Raw genomic sequence first — 21,627 nt, forward strand, 5'->3', positions numbered from 1 at the left:
TCTGCTTCGTTATACTGTTTACCTTCCAGAAATCAATGCACAATCTATCTGATCCATCTTCCTTTTTCACCAGAACTACTGGGGAACTCCATTCACTCTCGCTAGGTACTATCAAATCATTATCTAACATGTAACTAATTTCCTTCCTCACAGATTCTGCCTTTTCTGGGTTCAGACGATATGGACTTTGCCTAATGGGTTTCGTGTTCTGCAACTCAATATCATGTTATAAAACATTGGTTAGGCTTAGTTTGTCATTAATAGTTTCAGGATAATTCACTAAAACATTACGTACTTCCCTCACCTTTTTATCTCCCACACAGAGATGTCTCTCTTTCGGTCTAAGATAATGTTTTCATTTAGTTTCCCCTTGACCCTTCCTCTCGGTCTCCTTCGCTAGTTGCCAAGCATCCCTTAAACTGTTTTTATAATGCTCTAGATTAGTGATGTAGTCCTCACTACCTTCTTTATTCATTAAGTTACATTTTAACATTTCCAAAGGACCTTTAGCCGTGCGACCGAAAACAAACTCAAATGGACTAAATCTGGTAGTGTCGCTCAGTGCTAACCTTAAAGCTAACAGGACGAATGGTAACTTTTCTTCCCAGTCATGTTCGAAGTTCTTACACAATTTCTCTAAGCAACTCTTTAACGTTTGATGAAATCTCTCCACAATGCCTTGTGATTCGGGATGATAAGGTGTGGAAGTTACGAGTTTGATGCCTAACTCTCATTCTATCCTTGAAATATTTGGATACAAAATTACTACCATTATCACTCTGTATAGTACGAGGCAGACCAAACTTAGAAAAATAATTCAACAATCATTTAACTACGGTCCTCGCGTTGCTGCTTCTTACGGGTACCACCTCGGGATAGCGAGTTAGTCTATCAATGATTGTCAACAGATATATATTCTCTCCCTTACTTCTAGGCAAAGGTCCAACCATATCGATAACTGCATTCTCAAAAGGTTCGCCTACCGAAGGAATATTACGCAACGGAGCTCTGGGGATTACTTGATTCGGTTTCCCGGCAATTTGGCATTCATGACAGCTTAAAACATACCTCTTTACGTCATTTTTCATTTTAGGCCAAAAGTACGTCCTACTAATACACATGAAAGTTTTATTTACTCCCAAATGTCCTTGCTTATCGTGTGCTAACTTCAAAACTAGCTCACGAAGCCTCCTAGGAACCACTAATTGTTCGGTGATTTCCCCTTTACTACCTGACTTCGGTCGAACATAACGACACAAACTTCGTCCTTTAAACAAAATGTTTCCTTACACACATCATCGAGATCATCATCCAGCTCACATTTAAAAATTCGGGTTAGTGTCTCATCCTCTCTCTGCAACTTGACTAGCTCATCCTTATCCAAAACGTTAGAGCCTAATTCATCACCGCAACTAGGACTAGATACTGGTACATTTACTATGTTACTCTCGACAGCTACGCCTTCCGTTTGGCTATCACTGTCAACATCGATAGAGTCCGGTCTCTCAGCCTCACTCATGCCAAGATCAACCTCGCTTCCTCTATCACACTCGTTCGAATCCAAGAACTCACTCAAGTTCGAATCCACGAACAAATTATGACTGTAGTCGATGTCTGTATCTAAACCAGACCTAGTTACTACCATTTCAGGCACTGGGATATTCCTCACAACAGGATTCACATTCTTGGATAAAGCTAAGTCATTACCGACAATAATGTCAACGCCTTCAATGGGCAAACTGTCCACAACTGCAAGTTTTACTTCTCCTGACACTACCTGACTTTCTAAATCCAACATCAACAAAGGACAAAGAACACAAGTGTTAGGCAATCCACCCAACATGACTTTCTCTTCCATATTGATTTCTGCCCAGTTCGGCACACACTCTCTCCTATTCAGTGAGACAGCAGCTCCTGTGTCTCGAAGCAAGACTTCTTCCTTTGAAAATACTCCTCCAAGAGAGGAAACTACGCCTTCTGACAGAAATTCACCAAATATTTTCCTAGTTTCTCTCATCATATCATTCCTACTTGACGAAAGGTTAACTAGAGACACTGGTTTTCTTCCGTCCTTCCTTTCTACTGCACAATTTCTCACTAAATGCCCTTTCCCATTACATCGGAAACAAGTTAATTCTGAGCCACTAGATGCCACTTTACTCTTACAAACCTTAGATGTATGACCAGGTTTTCCGCATGTATAACAGGAATAGTCACTTTTACTTGCATTGCTATTACTAGGACTGAAACTTTTACTTCTTTGTACTCTACCAGATGAAAGATCATTTCGTTTCTTACTAACACTCAAATTATGATTTAGACTATATTTGTCAGCTAGCCTAGTTGCTCCTGCAAAAGATACTTCTCGCCTATCCTCTATATAAAGTTTAATCTCAGGGGATACGTTATCTTTGAAGTTTTCTAACAACACTAAGTTCTTCAAACTATCAAATTCCTCAACCTTAGCAGAAGTTAACCAATCAAAAAGCAGCCTTTCTAACTTCTTACCATATTCTACATACGTAATATTTTCATCCTTTCTCAAACTTCTAAATTTTTTATGGTATGCCTCCGGTACTAGCCTATACGCACTAAGAACAGTTTCTTTCACGATATCGTAATTATCACATTCCTCCTTAGACATGCAACTATACACAGTAAGTGCCCTACCACTCAAAACTGACTGCAAATATAAAGTCCACATTTCTTTAGGAGAACCTACTCGTTCCATTAACTTCTCAAAACACATGAATTATGTCGTAACATCCTCCTCATCAAACTTTGGTACTAACTTTAGCACTGTACTTATACGTAACGTATCAGCTTCGTTTTCGTTCTTGCCTGACTGACTGTTACGAGTAATTTCCCTTAACCGAGCAATTTCCAACTCATGCATACGCTCTTTTTCTCTTTCTTCCTGCTCATGCATACGTTCTTTCTCTCTCTCTTCCTGCTGCATTACCAACATTTCTCTCTCTTGCTTCATTTTCATTGCTTCTCTCGCTTGCTGCACTTCCCTCTCAGCTGCATTTTCCTCTCTCGCTTGCTGCACTTCCCTCTCAGCTGCTCTTTCCTCTCTCTCAGCCGCTCTTTCATCTCTCTCATACTTTTCTCTTTCTTTCTTTTCAACATACTCACGGAGATCATTCCCCTCTAGACCTAGGAGCTTGCCTGACTCAATAAATTCTTTCACCATCTCGCTCATTCTGGTTCTTTCTATATTCTCTGTTTCAAACTGTTAAAGTGTTGATAGCCTAAGCAAGGTCGCCACAATGTTACGGCCTCTGAGAGAGCTCCGCTTCAGGTTTGATATGAAATAAATAAAAAAAAATATTTCAACACCAACAGTTGAAACTGGGGATACGAATATAGAAAGAAACACTAACATAACAAAGGTTTATTTACAAGCTTACTAACATAGGTAAATGCAGAATGGTATCTCCTATTTACATAAAAAGATAGAATCTTACACTACATGAACTGGGGGAACAGCGAGGTAATTTAAATACTTGCTGGTCGGTTTAGTGACTCGAAGCGATGACTTCACAAAAGGAGAATGGCGATTGCAGAGTGCAGACGTCTTCTTGACTCCGTATTGCAGAAAGTAATGTCTACTCTTGATACTTGAAAGGCAGGAACTCCCCAAAAACTCTAGCAGAACGTCTCTGAAATCTGCTCGACTTCGAGATAACTCGGTCATCCACTCCTGAAGACGACTAGACCAAAAACAAACCAACTCTCGAGCAACTTTTCTCCTGATCCTTTGTCGGTTCCTTCGTCTCTAGTCTCTCTCTGACGATCTCTGCTACTGATCTCTCACTGATAATCTGATCTGTGGCTCTTACTGAGGATATCTCTCTGTGACTAACTGGTGATCTCTCTCTCACGATCTCTGCTTCGTCCGTCGTATTTATACGGCACTCTGGGGGCGGAGCCTACGGCGAACGTCACAGGCTCCCGAGATTACTAGAACTTCTTAGAAGACTCTCAACGGAATATTGCATCATATTTCGCTGTGTTCCTCCCGACACTTTGGCGCGTGTTGCGCTCCACAACACGCCCGACGATTCCAGAACAACCGCGAAAACAGGCGCCTACAACACGGGCACGAAAGTCTCCTTGCTGCCGAACTTCTCGAAAATGCGTTTTCCTTTCCTTTAATTTCCTTTGCTATGAAGCAACTACCATCACATTAGGATAAATGAAATCTTAGTTTTTATTTCATGGGGACCACCATGATAACTGAAGTCTGGCAGTGTCGTACCTTCAGTACTACTTGCCTCAGATCACCGGAACCGACTGTTGATTTTGCTCAACACGGGTAAGACCATTTCACTGGTTTGCCCGGTATGTGAGCTCAATGACATGCTTGCCCAACGATCAGGCCCGCTCGTCTGGACATATCGCACTTACATGAAAGCTACGACAACCAAAGGGTTAAATTGTACTATTTTGTTAATACCCCATAAGTAAACTCCAACTTCATTCGCGACCTCTCTGCATTGAATTAATCTCTCTAGAAATAGTCAGGGTGTCTGTTTTATATTCCCGGACAAAACATACTGGGTTAGGTGAAGTCGATAATACTAACTTGCTTCTTTCGGTTGACAAAATCGTACCACCTACGGTACCCACAAAAGAGATTTCCTGAAGTAGGTATTTAATAATTTCCCTAATATTTCAAACACCATTGACCAAAAGTTAAAAGAACTTGTATTAACAATTTATTGGATTAACAATTTATTGCAGTCCGTAACAATTTAAATGTTAGAGCAACTTAATGCATCACCATTGAAGTAAAAGGTATGAATTACGTAATAAAACTTCCTCACACTGGGCCCCGGTTTTGTTTGTTTGTTTGTATGGTGTTTTTACGCTACATGGAACCAGTGGTTATTCAGCAACGGGACCAACGGCTTTACGAGACTTCCGAACCACGTCGAGAGTGAACTTCTATCACCTCAGTGATTTACATCATTCAAGAAAGTTCCAACAGACGAGTAGCGAATTTAACATATTGTTCCCGCTCACACACATTAAGAACCTTTTAGATTTAAAAAACCAATGTCAGTGGAGTGTCATCCTACTTGTCTATCACGTAATCTTAAGTAACAAAGTGTTACTTATTTTTAAATTTTTAAAACCAATCTCCCCACTCAGATTAAAAGATTGTAACAGGTTCTCAAAAGAGCAATGTAAGTGTTTATCATACTTGTTTATCATGTAATCTTAAGTAGCAAAGGATTACTAATTTTAAATTGTCTAAACTCAGGATTTATAAACTTAGTATTTTTATTTCTGTTCAGCTTCAAAGATAGTTTTTCAACTGGCACCGTGAGTGAATATTAATTCATACTTCTAACAAACCTTGTTACTTATATGCTCATTTCAACCGAATACCATATTTTCTGCTGGAAAATAGCAGTTACCACCACCACTTCTTTCTTCCATCAAACCCGGCTTAATTTATTTTTTCAATGGCTTTGAAAAAATATGTAGCAAATTTAGCTCATTTTAAGAATGGGACTTTCGTGTCTTTATTAAAGTATTTACGGGGCTTTCATGTATTTTACAAATTATTGTGTTTGCCGCCATTATCTGAAGTGGGTATTTGTGGAAGCAATCCATTTACATACTCTTACCATAAATACCAATGCAGTTGTATAGCAGTTTAAGTTTTCTGGCAAACGATTTTAAATTTGTATACCCTCATTTCAGTATACTGTAAACAGCATAATATAAGTCCAGTTATAAATACAACCAACTTAACTTTAAATTTACACATCTGGGAATTTTTCCCTGAGTTTTCAGTCTGACGACTTTAGTAGTAATTTTCATACTACTAAACATGTAAATCATTGCAGAAGTCCATAAGATTTCCTTATGTTATAAGAACACAATCATAAAAGTTCTAGGTAAAACACCATAACTATTTCCTTGAATATTATTACCAAGCGATGATACATTTTTTTTTTTTTACTTACGGTTTTATAAATAAAATAACGTCATTGTATATTTCACAACCCTAAGGATATAAAAAAATTAAGATCCCTTTTCAATGTCAACAGCTCGAGTGTGTAAATATTTCAAAATTTGTGGAAAAGCAAATTTACTATTACTAAAAATCCATATATACATGTGCATCATTATTTACTTACGGTCAAAACTAATTATACCTTTTAACCGTTAATGCAGGACAATTTATGGTATAACCAGTAACGCCAGACTTAATCTTCACATCATCTAAAACTTTTGTATAAGCAGCGAATAACTTTCTTGAATGATAGATGTGTTTAGTTTTATCTTATACGTATAAAGTGAACGACTTACAAGTAAAAAAAAAAAAACCTTGCGGTAGAAATTGTTGTAATTATAATACAAAATCTTAAATTAAATATTCTAAGTAAAATAAGTTTTAATGAAATTAAGCTCTCATAATAGATCTAATTTCCGCCTATCGAGTCTATTCGCATAAGCAAGAAACCCAAATTATACCAAAACAAAGTTGATCCAAATTTCTCCTACTAAAAGACACTATCCATGTTCTTCCTATATAAACCATTCACAAGAGATCCAAATTTCTCCAATACAAACCATTCATATTAGATCGAAATTTCTCCTATACAAACCATTCACAATAGATCTAAATTTCTCCAATACAAACCATTCATATTAGATAGAAATTTCCCCTATACAAACCATTCACAATAGATCAAAATTTTTCCTTTTCCTATACAAACCATACAAGCTATTCATAATAGATCAAAATTTTTTTTATACAAACCATTCACAGTTGGTCAAAATCTCTCCAATACAAATCATTCATATTACATCCAAATTTTTCCTATACAAACTATACAAACTATTCACAATAGATCAAAATTTTTCTTATACAAACCTTTCACAATTGACCAAACAAGCGAGTTTACTTAAACCTTATAAAACGTCAAGACGTCACGACAGAGAAATGCAAAATTACAAAGGTCAGTTTACCAGTTTTCCAGTAAATGCACAATGTAATCTGACCTTAGTGTCAGTGATTTAATAGAAGGCAATGCTGTGCATGACCTGTCTAATTACGTAAAATCAAAGGTTGTTCTTTGTGATATTGGCATTGCTATCACTTAAGTAACAAGCTTTAACCTGACTTTAGAAAAAAGTTAGCTACGTTAAAGGATTAAAATATAAATCTAAAAGACTTCTCTTAAAATTACGATAAGATATGCAACAGCAATGATTTAACAAAAAAAATATGTTTAAAATAGATTTTAAAATGTAACGTACTTTGTGCAAGTTCAATTAAAGTGAAAATTGAAGCAGAATTACTGCATAACTTGCAATATTAATATATCAAGAAAAAATGGGTAATTTAGGTAAATTAAAAGAAAACCAATATTTAGAAGCATAAGTTAGTCTTATCATCTTTAACGTTGAATGCAAACCTAATATTTAAAATCTAGAAAAATACTTAAGAGCAGAGCTGAATATAAGCAGTCTTGTTGATTTTTAAAGAATCTTAAAATAGTCTACCCAGACCATGGTAAGTCAGCATTTAAACAAAACTAATGTCAAGGCCGGTCAAAACAAAAATCTTAAAGCCAAGGCATGTCCAATATAAAAAGAAAAATCTTAAAATTTTGTCAAGGTACTTCAAAACTCAGGTTCTGGCCACTTCAAAACCAAAACAAAATGTTACTCAGATCAAGGTATGTTAAAACTTAAAAACAATCTTACTCAAATCAAGGCATGTTAAAACTTTAAAAAATCTTACTCAAATCAAGGCATGTTAAAACTTTTAAAAATCTTACTCAAATCAAGGCATGATAAAACTTAAAAAAATCTTACTCAAATCAAGGCATGATAAAACTTTTAAAAAATCTTATTCAAATCAAGGCATGTTAAAACTTTTAAAAATCTTACTCAAATCAAGGAATGTTAAAACTTTTAAAAATCTTACTTAAATCAAGGAATGTTAAATCTTAAAAAAATCTTACTCAAATCCAAGCATGTTAAAATTTTAAAAAATCTTACTCAAATCAAGGCATGTTAAAACTTTAAAAATACTTTTCAAAGTAAGTAAAAAAAGCTAAAAAAGCTCCTAAAATCTTAGTCAAGGTACGTTAAACTTCTAAAATCTTATATAGTCAAGGTATGTTAAACTTCTAAAATCTTATATAGTCAAGTTCGTTAAACTTCTAAAATCTTATATAGACAAGGTACGTTAAACTTCTAAAATCTTATATAGTCAAGGTACGTTAAACTTCTAATATCTTATATAGTCAAGGTACGTTAAACTTCTAAAATCTTATATAGTCAAGGTACAGTATACTTCTAAAATCTTATATAGTCAAGGTACGTTAAACTTCTAAAATCTTATATAATCAAGGTACGGTAAACTTCTAAAATCTTATATAGTCAAGGTATGGCAAACTTCTAAAATCTTATAGTCAAGGTACGTTAAACTTCTAAAATCTTATAGTCAAGGTACGTTAAACTTCAAAATCTTATAGTCAAGGTACGTTAAACTTCTAAAATCTTATAGTCAAGGTACTTTAAACTTCTAAAATCTTATAGTCAAGGTTACGTTTTCAAACCGTCAAAATCTTATAGTCAAGGTACGTTAAACTTCTAAAATCTTATAGTCAAGGTACTTTAAACTTCTAAAATCTTATAGTCAAGGTACTTTAAACTTCTAAGATACATTAATGCACATATAACCTTAAAGAAAACTGTGAACCTCCCACACGCCTGACCATGGGGTCAGGTCATGCACCTGCCCATAGGTCCTAAGATCTATGGGACAGGGCATACACCTAAACCATGAAACAGGACATGGGAGGGGCCTCCACCCCTACAGGGGCACCGCCCCTGTAGGGGTGGAGAAATAAAAAAAAAGATCGGGATGGCCGATACATTAAATTACACAAAATTCAATCTTGGCTCTAATTCAATCTTGGCTCTAATTCAATCTTGGCTCATGTCTTCTTACTGCTATGGATTTCACGAAACCTGAAAGTAGTTTAAAGTGGTTAATTCAGCAATACATGGCTTCGCTTAAGATAATCATAACCAGTCACATTTATGGAAGATAGAGGGTAGATATATAAGTGTTTACACGAAAGTCATTTAAGAATGTTACTAACGTAATTTAAAAGTAAATTACAGTTTTAATACTAATTTTCTGGACAATCAAAGACCCCTTTATCCTGAAAACATTAAAATATTGGTACATAAATAAATTATCCTTGTCCTATTACAGGTTTGTAGCCTAATTTGAAAATGGGACTACTGCATCTAATGATAAACTTTAGATAATGCTGGTTTATAGAGAAGAAAAAAAACTGGTATTCATTGTTGCCCACGATGATCGATAGTTAAATTGAATTCAGTTATAAACAACTTTTTATAAAGTTTACTTAAAAAATGACGATGTCTAAAGTAAAGTTAAAGTTTAAACTTTATTCACTTTTTAAAAAATTACGTAGTCCAAGTTAAAAGTGAAAAAAGTATAAGAAACAATTATAATACATTACCGAAACCCTTTAATTCAGGTAAATAAAACTGAATTCACTTAATTCATTAAAATTAAAATATTAAACAACCTTAAGGAAACATAGCTTAGCTGAGACAGATAGAGTCCCCAAAACTACATTTGCGCTATTTTTCAAAACCAAACAGTCTTAAATTAGTACAGTGCAGTTACTTCCTTTTCAGGGAGCACAGTATCTTCCTTAGCTTCACCCCTAAAGTCACATGAAAAGTCCTTATCTTCACTGTATGGAGGAGTTATGGAGTTCTATTTGACGTCTTTGTGTGTGTGTGTGTGTGTGAGAGAGAGAGAGAGAGAGAGAGAGAGAGAGAGAGAGAGAGAGAGAGAGAGTAATTGGTCGTTTGATGGTTAACAACTGAATTGGCTGTTGGTGAGTTCTGGGTTGTCTGCTGGTGCTGTTAGTTGTTGGAGTTCTGTGTTTTGGAGGCAGTTTTCAGTCAGTCCTTAGGCAGAAGCTGTGAGAGTCAGTGGTGTCGGCAGCAGTCTATTGAAGGCATTGGAAGTCAGTTGTGTGGTTATGTTCCTTGTTTATTATGTTGTTGAGTTGTGGGGTTGTGGTCCTTGGGTGTTGTGTTGTTGAGTTGTGGTCCTTGGGTGTTGTGTTGTTGAGTTGTAGTCCTTGGTTGTTGTTGTTGTTGAGTTGTTGGGTTTTGGGTTATGGCTCTTGGTTTCTGTGTTGTTGTTGTTGGTATCTCAGTAACCTTGACCAGTGGAGAGCACAGCATAGCCCGGAGTATCTGGAGTGGTTGGTAGGTACATGTGTTTGTGTTTTTTTGTTTTTGCTTTTGTAGAGGTAAAGGTCAATTGTCCTGCGTGTATTCTGTAGTGTAAAGAGGAAAGTGTGACAAAGGTGAGTTTGGCAGCTGGGTTGATTAGGTTTATGGTGAGGGGCGGAGTGGGGGGGGGGGGGGGGGGGGGGGGGGGGGGGGGGGGGGGGGGGGGGGGGGGGGGGGGGGGGCGGGATTTGCCACTTATTTTTTAAGCTTCTGATCCCGCCACAACTGCAGTATTCTCAAGTAGCATGAGATCCGTCCTGATCTTCACTCCACTCTTCTCGAGTAGCACGAGACCGTCTTTATCTTCACTCCACTCTTCAAGGGTTGCACGAAACAGTCCTTATCTTCACTCCACTCTTCACGAGTCACACGAAACCGTCCTTATCTTCACTCCACTCTTCACGAGTCGCACGAAACCGTCCTTATCTTCACTCCACTCCTCTCGAGTCGCACAAAACCGTCCTTATCTTCACTCCACTCTTCTCGAGTCACACGAAACCGTCCTTATCTTCACTCCACTCTTCACGAGTCGCACGAAACCGTCCTTATCTTCATTCCACTCCTCTCGAGTCGCACAAAACCGTCCTTATCTTCACTCCACTCTTCTCGAGTCACACGAAACCGTCCTTATCTTCACTCCACTCTTCTCGAGTCGCACGAAACAGTCCTCATCTTCACTCCACTCTTCTCGAGTAGCACGAAACAGTCCTTATCTTCTCTAAATTCTTAAGTAGCACATAATCGTCCTAGCTACGCTACTCCATCCATCACCCAGTAACACCGCTACCTACAACACAACGAAAAACAGAACGGCTTAAGTCTTGTGCAGCTGGCCACGATATCAGTTGCTGTGACGTCACCAACCTGTCATAAACTTGGACTATTTACGTGACAGACGACATCCTTGGTTTCTGTTTAAGGCGCAACTTAGAAGATCTTCTGTTTGACGAAGCTTTTTATGAAGTTTCTTCTATAAAATTGGCCTCTGTCAATTAAAACAAAAAACTTTTATTAAATAATATTTTATCTAGAAAAAAGTTTTTTTCTATATAAATAATAATTATGTAATAAGGTAACAAATTTAAGTACCTTACTTAGTCCTACATTTGAAGGAATATAAATTACTGAAGGCAGTTTTATTTCACCATTTACCAACAAAGTTATAGTAATCATAATAATGCTTGAACCCTATTTTAGGAAAAAGGAAAGAATAAAGAGAATAAAGAGTAACATTAGAGGTGCCCAGGCTTTTGAAGATTTAGCTCTCTGAAAAGCATCAATAAAATATCTCTAAGTTTCCGTAAATGCCCGAACATTTGTCCATCATTTCAATTTTATCAAAGAACCTGGAAGGACTACAAATGATAATCAAATACTAGGCGCTAAAGCATGATAAAAAACGTGACTCCATTTCACTGTGAACAGAAACAGAGGAATTATTTGTTTCCCTTGTGAATGCTAAGGTCAAAAACTAACTTGTTTATTCAATTTAAAATGAAAGCCTTAGAACAATCTATAGAGATAAAAACAACTTATGCAGTATTAAGTAATGAACATTCATCTGTACAATCTTTTAGGTAATAAAAAATCAGGGACTCCAAATCAACCCAAACAATCATTATGGACTTTTTAAAGGGAATTACTGTTGACGGAGGTAAGAACGTTGATATTTACATTTACACCATTTAAAAGTTGATTGAACTGTCAAATGCCTAATTACAAGTGTGAACCGAGATAAATGAACCTTTACATCGAAAAGTACATGCCTCCCACATTGAAAGCAATTGTGGGATAAAAGCAACAATCACACTAGTTCTCGACTAACAAGTATACGGTTTGTACCTCCTTAAATCCTGTAAATAAAAGAAAATACAACAGAAAAAAGTATGGTGTAAGAGCGTAACAATAATGTTCAACATATACTGTTTTTTATTGAATAAAATGCTTATTTCAGGTCACTAATTTAAAAAAAAAAATATCTTAGAAAACATAAGTAAAAAAAAAATTGAAAATCATCATTTTTTTTTCATTTTATATAATGATTAATTATACGTAAAAAATTATACTTCTGTGATAAAACCATTATATTTGAATATGTAAAGCTAGGAATATAAGGGAAAGTCATGTTCCCAAAATGGGAATGTTAGACTGTAAACGGTTATTAATTGATGTTACCTTTGATGAACTGAAGCTTTCGCTTCAGATCCCAATTTTATTTTCCTTGACAGATAACTGACGAAGCCTTTGATTAGAACTTCCAGAAAATTGGCTGACAAGTGCTCTCCAACAAGTGGTTAGGTATGAGGTCTGCCAAGTAGTTCGAAGTACAAATCTAGTATCAGGTCTCAGACGGTAACAGTCATTACTGAAGGAGATCCTTTGATATTTAATAAAGATTTTTATACTGCAAATAGTTCGTTGCACTCTGGCCGTAAGTTAAATAATGTTTCAAAACAAACTGAAGTTAAGTCTAATCAGTAAAGATAATAATTATCTTGACTGTTAATGCTTAAAGCAACGTAATATCGCATAGTTAGTTACCTTGATTTTTATCCTGGCAACCTTTTGGCAGTTAACGTCCTTACAGAAGAGACTAATGACTAAAAATCTAGCGAATGCAGAACTCAGGAATTAAAAAGAAGATATTTAAGCTTCAGTAAACTGAAACCTTCACTCTCTTATTGCTGAACTTGAAAAAAATAGTTAAAAGGATATTGTTTAAATGTCAAAATTTTAGAAACTAAAATAAAAAAAACTTTTATTTAAAAATAAGCAGTTGCGTTATTTATTAAGATAGAAAAATATCTGGCTAAAGGTGCATTAGCTTTACTAATGCAATGGCTTTACTTATGCCCTTACTACCTGAGTAGAAAAATTAATTATTTGGTTGGTTGCTTGAACCTGGGGCGGAGGTATAAAAAAAATGGGTTAGATGGTTTATAAGAAGCTGAGTGTACCTCACCTCATTTTCAATCAACCTATCTGAAAGAGTAAAAAATACAAATTTCATCTTGTTCTAAGTTCAGGGGTTTAACGAAGTGCCTCATGTCCCACACCATAAGTTTCCTTTGTTAGTCTTGCTTCATATAAGTCTGGATTTACTACCATCTGGAATTAGTTTCAAGTAACCCAAACAGCGCCGAAATATCATCATGAATGAGTATAATTTAATTGAAAATCAATGCTTTTACACAAAATTGACGTAAAAATTGCTAATTTCAAAGAACAGAAGGCTAACCTCCGTAGAATGTTGTAAGACTTGAGTTGTAAACTAGAATGAATTCCACTACGGAAAATTCTGTGTAGAACCAGGCTGACGTTGAAATATAAATTAAATATTTAGTACAGAACTACATGACTCCTTGCCAATTAGACTAGATAACTGGGAAAATCATCAAATCATCATAAACACGGGAAAACAAAAATTAGCCAGGATAGGTATTCAATGTTACCATTAAAAACTTCAAAAGATATAATTGTCCACGGTACTCCATGAACGACAAAAGGTTGCGGCAAATCAAGTATATTGGAGGGTGGTTAGGTCTGGATAACATACTTAAAAGAAACTGAATAGCAGCATTGAGAAGAATCAATGAAACTGTCAAATATCACGGATACTGAAACTTAAAATCTAATATATATTCATGGTTTTGCTCAATAGATTATATACAACGACTATACAGGAAACGGTAGTATCTTCTCCAACTTAGCAGCCTGTAAGTCGTCAAATAAACGATCAATTGTATTATCATAAAACAGAGAGAATACTCTTAACTTAGTTTTAGACTTTAGCATTTTCAGACAATATTATTTACAAGGGAGACAAATACATCAGCTGTTTCTGCTCGCAGTGAAATGGAGCCAATTTTTTTTTTTATACTTTAGCACCTAGTATTTGATTATCTTTTGTAGTACTTTCAGGTTCTTTGCTAAAATCGAAATAATGGACAAAACAATTTACTTGCCGAAAATGCATGGGCATTTACAGAAACTTAGAGATGTTTTATTGATGCTTTTCACAGAGCTAAATCTACGAAAGGCTGTGCAATTCTTACGTCACTCTTTATTCTCTTCATTCTTTCTATTTTCCTGAAATAGGGTTCAAGCATTATCATGATTATTATAAATTTGGTAAATGGTGAAATAAAACTGCATTCAGTAATTTATAATCTATCAAATGTAGGACTAAGTAAGGTACTTAAATTTGTTACAGTATTACATAATAATTATTACTTATCATATCGAAAAAACCTTTTTTGTTATCGATGAAAAATTATTAATAAAGTTTGTTTTAATTGACAGAGGTCAATTTTATAGAGAAACTTCATAAAAAGCATCGTCAAACAGTTAACATCGAAGTATCAGAAACTGTACGTAAAGTTGTGCCTTAACAAAATCCAAGGACGCCGTCTGTTGCGTAAATAGTCTAAAGACTGGTTTACACCTATGCTCTTTTGTGGTGTGGGCTGTTACGGCGTGGGACCGCAAGAAACTGCACGAAACCGCACTATAAATGCACCAAAAGCTCACCACCTCACTGGCGGGGCCAGGTGAAGACCTTTAAAGCCGCACGACGCTGCCAGGATTTTAAATCGTTTCAAATTCCTGCGCGGGGTCTGGCGGCGTGATGAAGTCGCACGAAGCCCTAAACGGTGTGGCACGGCACTGCAACAAAAGAGGTAAGAACCTGCATGGTGCTGTGCCACACCGCACCACACCGCGCGTGGTGCGATGTGGTGCGACGTCGTACCACCCGCAAGGGAGTGTTACAGCATGATGTCACGGCACCGTGCGGTGCCTGTGCGGTACCTTTACGGAGCCGTCATACACGATTAATACATGGCGCGCACATGTTGCGGGGCGTGCGGCATGCGTGCAGCATGTTATGGCGTCTCCCTAGGTCGATTGAAGGGAAGGTTGCCCCGCATTCTGGGGAGGATAAACGGGGCCTGACTGACCACTGGGGCATCATTCTCGCTGTGACAGCATGCTGACCAGCCACTCTGTGACCCAGCCTCGCTTGCCCAGCGACGCTCACACAGCCACTCTCACCCACCGATGCTCACCCAGCCCCTCTTGCCCAGCGACGTACACCCAGGGATGCTCACCCACGGACGCTCACCCACGGACGTTTAGTATCCAGGTATGTTTACCCAGTGACGTTCACCCAGGGACGTTTACCCAATGACGTTTACTACCCAGGGACGTTTACCCAGCAACGTTTACCCAGCCACGTGACACAATGCCTCTACAGAAGACCACCCCCAGGCCTACCCAGCGGTCCCAGGACACCCAGGACAGCCAGGACACCCCGGACACCTAGGACATCCAGCCTTCACAATGGTCAGAGACGTCTGAACACTAGGAAGAGCCGAACGTTGAGCCGACCGTATCTATTGTCGAATCCCAGGACATTGCAGGCACAAGTGGTATCGTCGTGCAGCCGAAGAAACGATACCGCCCCAGCAAGAAGAGCATTCAAGACTACCTGTTCACGCCAGAGGACAAGGAAGTCATTGTGGAATTCATCAAGGCACACCCTACCTTGTACGACAAGTGGGACAGGCAATGGTCGAATCCGAGGAGGAAGGAGGAACTCTGGCGTGAACTGGCAGCAAATTTCATCAATTGCAGCTTCCAGCAAGTTTGGAAGGTCTTTGAGGCTGGCCGTACGGACTTCGGCAAGATCGAGAAGAGGGAATACAAGAGCGGGTCGGCTGCACGCAACAAGACACCACGGGAGGAGGAGGTGATGACCACATGGGCATTCCTGGGAGGACACATCGCCCACGAACCCACAGTAGCCAGCGATTGGTTCTCCCCTGTATCGTCGCACAGAACTGATGCAGACGATTCCTCTACTGACATGTCAGGCCTATCAGCTCCTTCGATCCAGCGGAGGAGGCGGCTGAAGCAGAAGAGACCTGACGAACTTGCCAGAGGACCGATAGCTATCCGCTGACATGTCAGTTGACTCTACAGAAGGTCTGCAGACTCACCTGATGCCACAAGCGCAGGACAACATGCACCGATAACACGCACCGTGACATCACTGTGTTCGTGTAGTACTTGACACAGCGCTTGGAGTATGTGCCTCGACGATACCAGAAGCTGTTCTTCGAGCAAGTCATCAGGCTTTGTCATAGTTTGGAGGGTCCCAAAGAAGAGGATGTCACGACGAAAGAGGCCATGGCTCGTGGGGGTTGTTCCCACTGGATGCCCCCACGAGTTGATAAAGAGACACAGACGAAACCCAGAACTTCGCACCTTCGACATCTTATGCAATGCAACCGGTTTGGGCATCACCACACCAGTGGTTACATCTCAACCCCAACCTGTGTTTTTTTATGATCTGCACCCTCAACAGGAGCCTCAGCCGCAGCAGCAGGTATCTCATCAGGTGTACTCAACACAGGCGCCAAGGGTAGGCACACAGTTATTCTTCCCCAGTGGATGTTCAACACCACTGAACTTCTCTCCTCGACCTTCCACTTCTGCGCTGTCGCTGTTGTTCAACAGTCTCTTGGCAGACTTGCGGCTCCCCTACCCCTGGCGCCAGTATTTCGATACCGAAACCTTCTGCCGCAGAGGATCCACCCACCTACGACTTGACCATCTCCTCAGGTGATAAGGAGGACATTGACCCCGAATCAATGGAGTGAGATTGTAAATTATGTAAATAAATATGCTATTTTTTAAAGAATATATTGTATTTTAGTTATTTTCGTCATATTGAATTATTTTTGTAACTTTTATAATTAATCATTTATTTTTCTAATAAATATGTTGAAATAGTCACTTGTATTTACATTTTCCTTATTGATGCTTAATTTATGTCATGACGATATATATGATATGATTGGGTGAAATGAGATTGAATAAGAAAAAGCATGGCCATAAAGAATAATAACATGAAGAAGTATAACAGGAAATATAAAATTAAATATATGTGAAATATGAAATATGAAATGAATAGAACTCGGAAAATAACTTGAGCTATAAAATGCATTTGAATAATGAAAGAGCATGGCCATAAAGAATAATATGAAGAAATATAACAGGATATCTTAACATGAAATATGATATATGAAATATGAAATAAATACATCTCGGAAAATAACTTAAACTATAAAATGAAATGTAACATGAAATAAATATGGCCATCAAATGATATAATAACATACAAGGTATGAACAATCATATCATATTGAGAACATGATCAAATGAACATGAACACATACAAGTATGATAATGAAACAGTAATTAACATTGACTGGACATAGTTATTAACAAGGGAACAATGAAAAATCAGTAAGATACTAATGACATATTGGCCTCAGTTGATAATGTATGATATTTGCAGTTGAACATGTATGGTAAAAACCAAGTCCCAATTTCAGTTTCTTACATTCAATGCTTTTTATGTTCATTTTCTTATATTCTATGCTTTTCATGTTTATTTTCTGATATTCTATGCTTTTCATGTTTATTTTCTTACTTTCTTTGCTTTTTATGTTCATTTTCATATATTTATGCTTTTCATGATTTACTGATATTCTATAATTTTCATGTTTATTTTCTTTCTTTCTATGCTTTTTATGTTCATTTTCTTATATTCTATGCTTTTCATGTTTGTTTAGTATAATTATTTTTATGCCCATCATTTGCCTCTCATTTGTCTCATTATTATGAATTATGTTGTTATAACTTTTAGTTAATTATTTTCCAACATCATTTTTTATATGTACCAATCATCATTCCAATGTTATTCAATATATAAATATGGTTATTAGGACAATACAAAAGTATGGGAGTGTAAAACAATGAGAAATACATCATGATCTTTATTTACAATTATGTATATTTGTTTGGTTATGTTTTATTATAGATTTCTTTGGGTCCTCTACTCATCAGTAGCTGGTCGTCCTCGAGAAAACACCATTCACTCTTGCCATTCCACTGCGCCTGCATCCGATGAGTAGTACTGGGCTAGGTAATCGCTGATGGGCCCCGCTCGACGTGTGTAGTTTGGTCCCCTTCTTGCCATGAGTCATTCCATGAGGTTCTGCGACTCCTGCCTCCAAGTACCTGCTACAACGTTATGGTGTTGGTCCTCATAGTCGACGTCGGTGCCAGCACATGGGTAGCGTTGCAGTGCCAGGTTGTGCATGACACATGTGCACAAAGTTATCTTCTTGCACACCTGTACATCCTTTCGCATCATCGTCCCGAAGACTTGCCATCTCATCTACAGCAGGCCGAATGCGTTTTCCACCACATGACGAGCGTGAGATAATCTGTAGCTGTATATTCGTTTGGTTGGATCTTGTGATTGGTGGGAGTAGGGCTTTATCAACCAAGGACTGAGAGCAAAGGCATCGTCGACGACTATGTGGAAAGGGATGGGTTCGTCGTCGCTGGGCAGATTTCTGTCTTGTGGGAGTCCTGCTCGGTTGTTTGTGATGGCCCTGGCCAGATTGCACTTCTGCCAGGTTCCTCCATCACCAGCACCTCCTTCTGCACCGAAGGCGACGAACAGGAACCTGTACTTTGCATCGGAGAGGGCCATGAGGACAATGCTGTGAAACTTCTTGTAATTGAAATACAGTGATCCTCCACCTTTGGGTTTCTTGATCGAGATGTGCTTCCCATCCAGGGCTCCCACACAATTGAAGTAGTTCCACTTAAGAGGCGAATCGTTTTGCTACGTCATTCCATTCTTCTGGTGTCTTGGGGCACTTCATCACTTCTGGTTTGTATGTGTCGATAATGGCTCGGCAGACTAATGGGATAAATCGGAATATGGAACTCTTGGAAACTCTGAAACTGTATTGCAGCTTGTATAGTCATTCCCACTTGCCAGGTGGCGGAGAGTGACCGCCAACTTGAGCCCTACCTCTTGTGCAAGCCGCATCTTCGAATCCTTCTTCTTCAACAGGGGTGTCACCCTTTCAACCATCTCCTCGAACAATTCAGGGTATATGCTTAGAAAGTTCTTGTGTCCTTTGCGGTCCTCATTGTTCAGTTCTTGTAGTAGCTGGTCATAGTCCCCATGTAGTTGCCGCCATGTCAGCCACTCCTGAGCCCAAATCCGCCCTGCCCTGCCATCCTTTCTGTGCGGTGCAGGTGGCTGTGGCACTGTAGTACGTCTTCTCAACCCGTCAATGACCTGGATTGCACAGAGACACAGGACAGCTACCAAAAATCTCTGGGTCTCCTGGGGTGAGAGGCTGTTGAGGTACATATTGCATGCTGGTTGGGAGTGGAATAAAGGAGGATATGCTTGGCAGGCCTCTATATGTACCCAAAGTTCACATCTGGCACGGTGCGGCACGTTGCATGTGCAACAATCATGCACTGTTGCATGTCATGTCTCATGCAAATGTACGCGCACTCCGCAACAACACCGCAACCCACCCGCAACACACCGCTACACGGAGTAACAAAGCCGCAAGAGCGCATGCCCTGGCGTAGCAACAACGACCATAACACCGCGCCAACTCTGTAACACTCCGCTAGACACCGCAAGAACACGATGTGACATGCCCGTAACACATCGCAAGGGTCCACGCCACACCGCCCAATAATGGTAATTTTTTCTCCCCACCGCGTCAATTTTGTGGCGGTTTCTTGCGGTCCCACGCCGTAACAGCCCGCAACACAAAAGTAGGTCTAAACCATGCCCGGTGACTCCATAGCCCTTGATGGTGACGTCACAGCAACTGACTTGGTGGACCGGCTGCACTAGACTAGAGTCATTCGGTTATGGAGAAGTGTTGTAGGTAGAGGTGTTACTGCGTCATTTGATGATGTAGAATAGCTAGGAAGCCACTGTAGATCTCGGGAAGGGAAGATATAATAATTTCGTGATGCTCGAGAGTGGAGTGAAAATACTTATTTCGTGCTACTCGAAGAGAGTGGAGTTTAGATAAGTAAGTTTTCGTTGTACTCGAAGAGAGTGGAGTGAAGATAAGTAAGTTTTCGTTTTATTCTAAGAAAAGTGTGAAGGACAATTTCGTGCTGCTTGGAAAGTGATGAAATAAGATGTATTCATTTCTACGTGAGAAGGGAATAATTGTGGTACAAATGTACGACCGGTGTGTTGGTTTTGAAGAACGGTGTATGTGTAGTCAAGTGACACGCCCAGACTCAAATTACGGTTATGTTTAAATGTCTTCCTGGATTAAGTGATTCAAAATCTAGTTTTACACTAGTTCTTGGGATTTGGTTATTCTAAATGGGTCACTTGGGATAATTTTTTTCGGTTGTACATTGAAACTGTAACTTTAGATTATGTTACTAATTTTTCTATTGGTAATTTTTAAAACATTTAGAACTTCGAGACTTCGAGGTTTCAAGTAAACTTATTAAATTTTTTAAAAGTATTTAATTAGTTTATCTATCATTGTGAGCAACTGTTATTTTTCTCTCCAACCAGTATTCCTTTAAGCTGTAACGATACAACTTTACTCATAAGTTGTCCATCATAAGTTCACCCATTCTTTCAATCTTAGGTTATCGACTGGTAGTAGAACAAGGATATATTTCTGTACTACGGTTTCAGTGTTCTAACAGATAAAGGGCTCTTTGATGGTTCTGAATGATTTGTAGTAAAATTAATTACTTTGTAATTATTTGTTACATTCTTAAATGAGTTTTGTGTAAATACTTTATCTACTAATGCTTTTAAGTAATCACTGGTTATGGTTAATGTAAGCAATTGAAGTTATTGCTGAAATAACTATTTTAAATTACCTCTAGGTTTCGTGGATTCTGTAGCAGGAGGGCAAGATTGAAGCAAAGACGAGCAATTCCATAGCAGCAAGCCAAGATTGAAGCAAAGACGAGCAATTCCATAGCAGCAAGCCAAGGTTGAAGGAAAGACGAGCAATTCCATAGCAGCAAGCCCAGATTGAAGCAAGATCTACCTTTCTCAATATTAAAAAAAACAGACCTTCCCTACCAAGGTTTAGCGTGATAGAACCAGTTAGTGATTATTTAATGTGCAATTTATCAACCAACTATTCTTTTTTTTTCCTCTGCCCCTGTAGGGCAGTGCCCCTCTTATGTCCTGTTTCATGGTTAAGTGACTGCCCTATCCCATAGGTCTTAGGACCTACGGGCAGATGCATGCCCTGACTCTATGGTCAGGTGTGTGGGAGGGTTCAACAAATTTTACTGTAAAGGTGGTAAGTGAATCACTATTTATATAAGTTTAATGTACCTTGGCTAGGACTTTTGAAGTTTAACGTACCTTGGCTAGGTTTTTTGAAGTTTAACGTACCTTGGCTAGAATTTTTT

The sequence above is a fragment of the Macrobrachium nipponense genome, chromosome 14, assembly GCF_015104395.2.
Source record: "Macrobrachium nipponense isolate FS-2020 chromosome 14, ASM1510439v2, whole genome shotgun sequence".
Classification (NCBI taxonomy): domain Eukaryota; kingdom Metazoa; phylum Arthropoda; class Malacostraca; order Decapoda; family Palaemonidae; genus Macrobrachium; species Macrobrachium nipponense.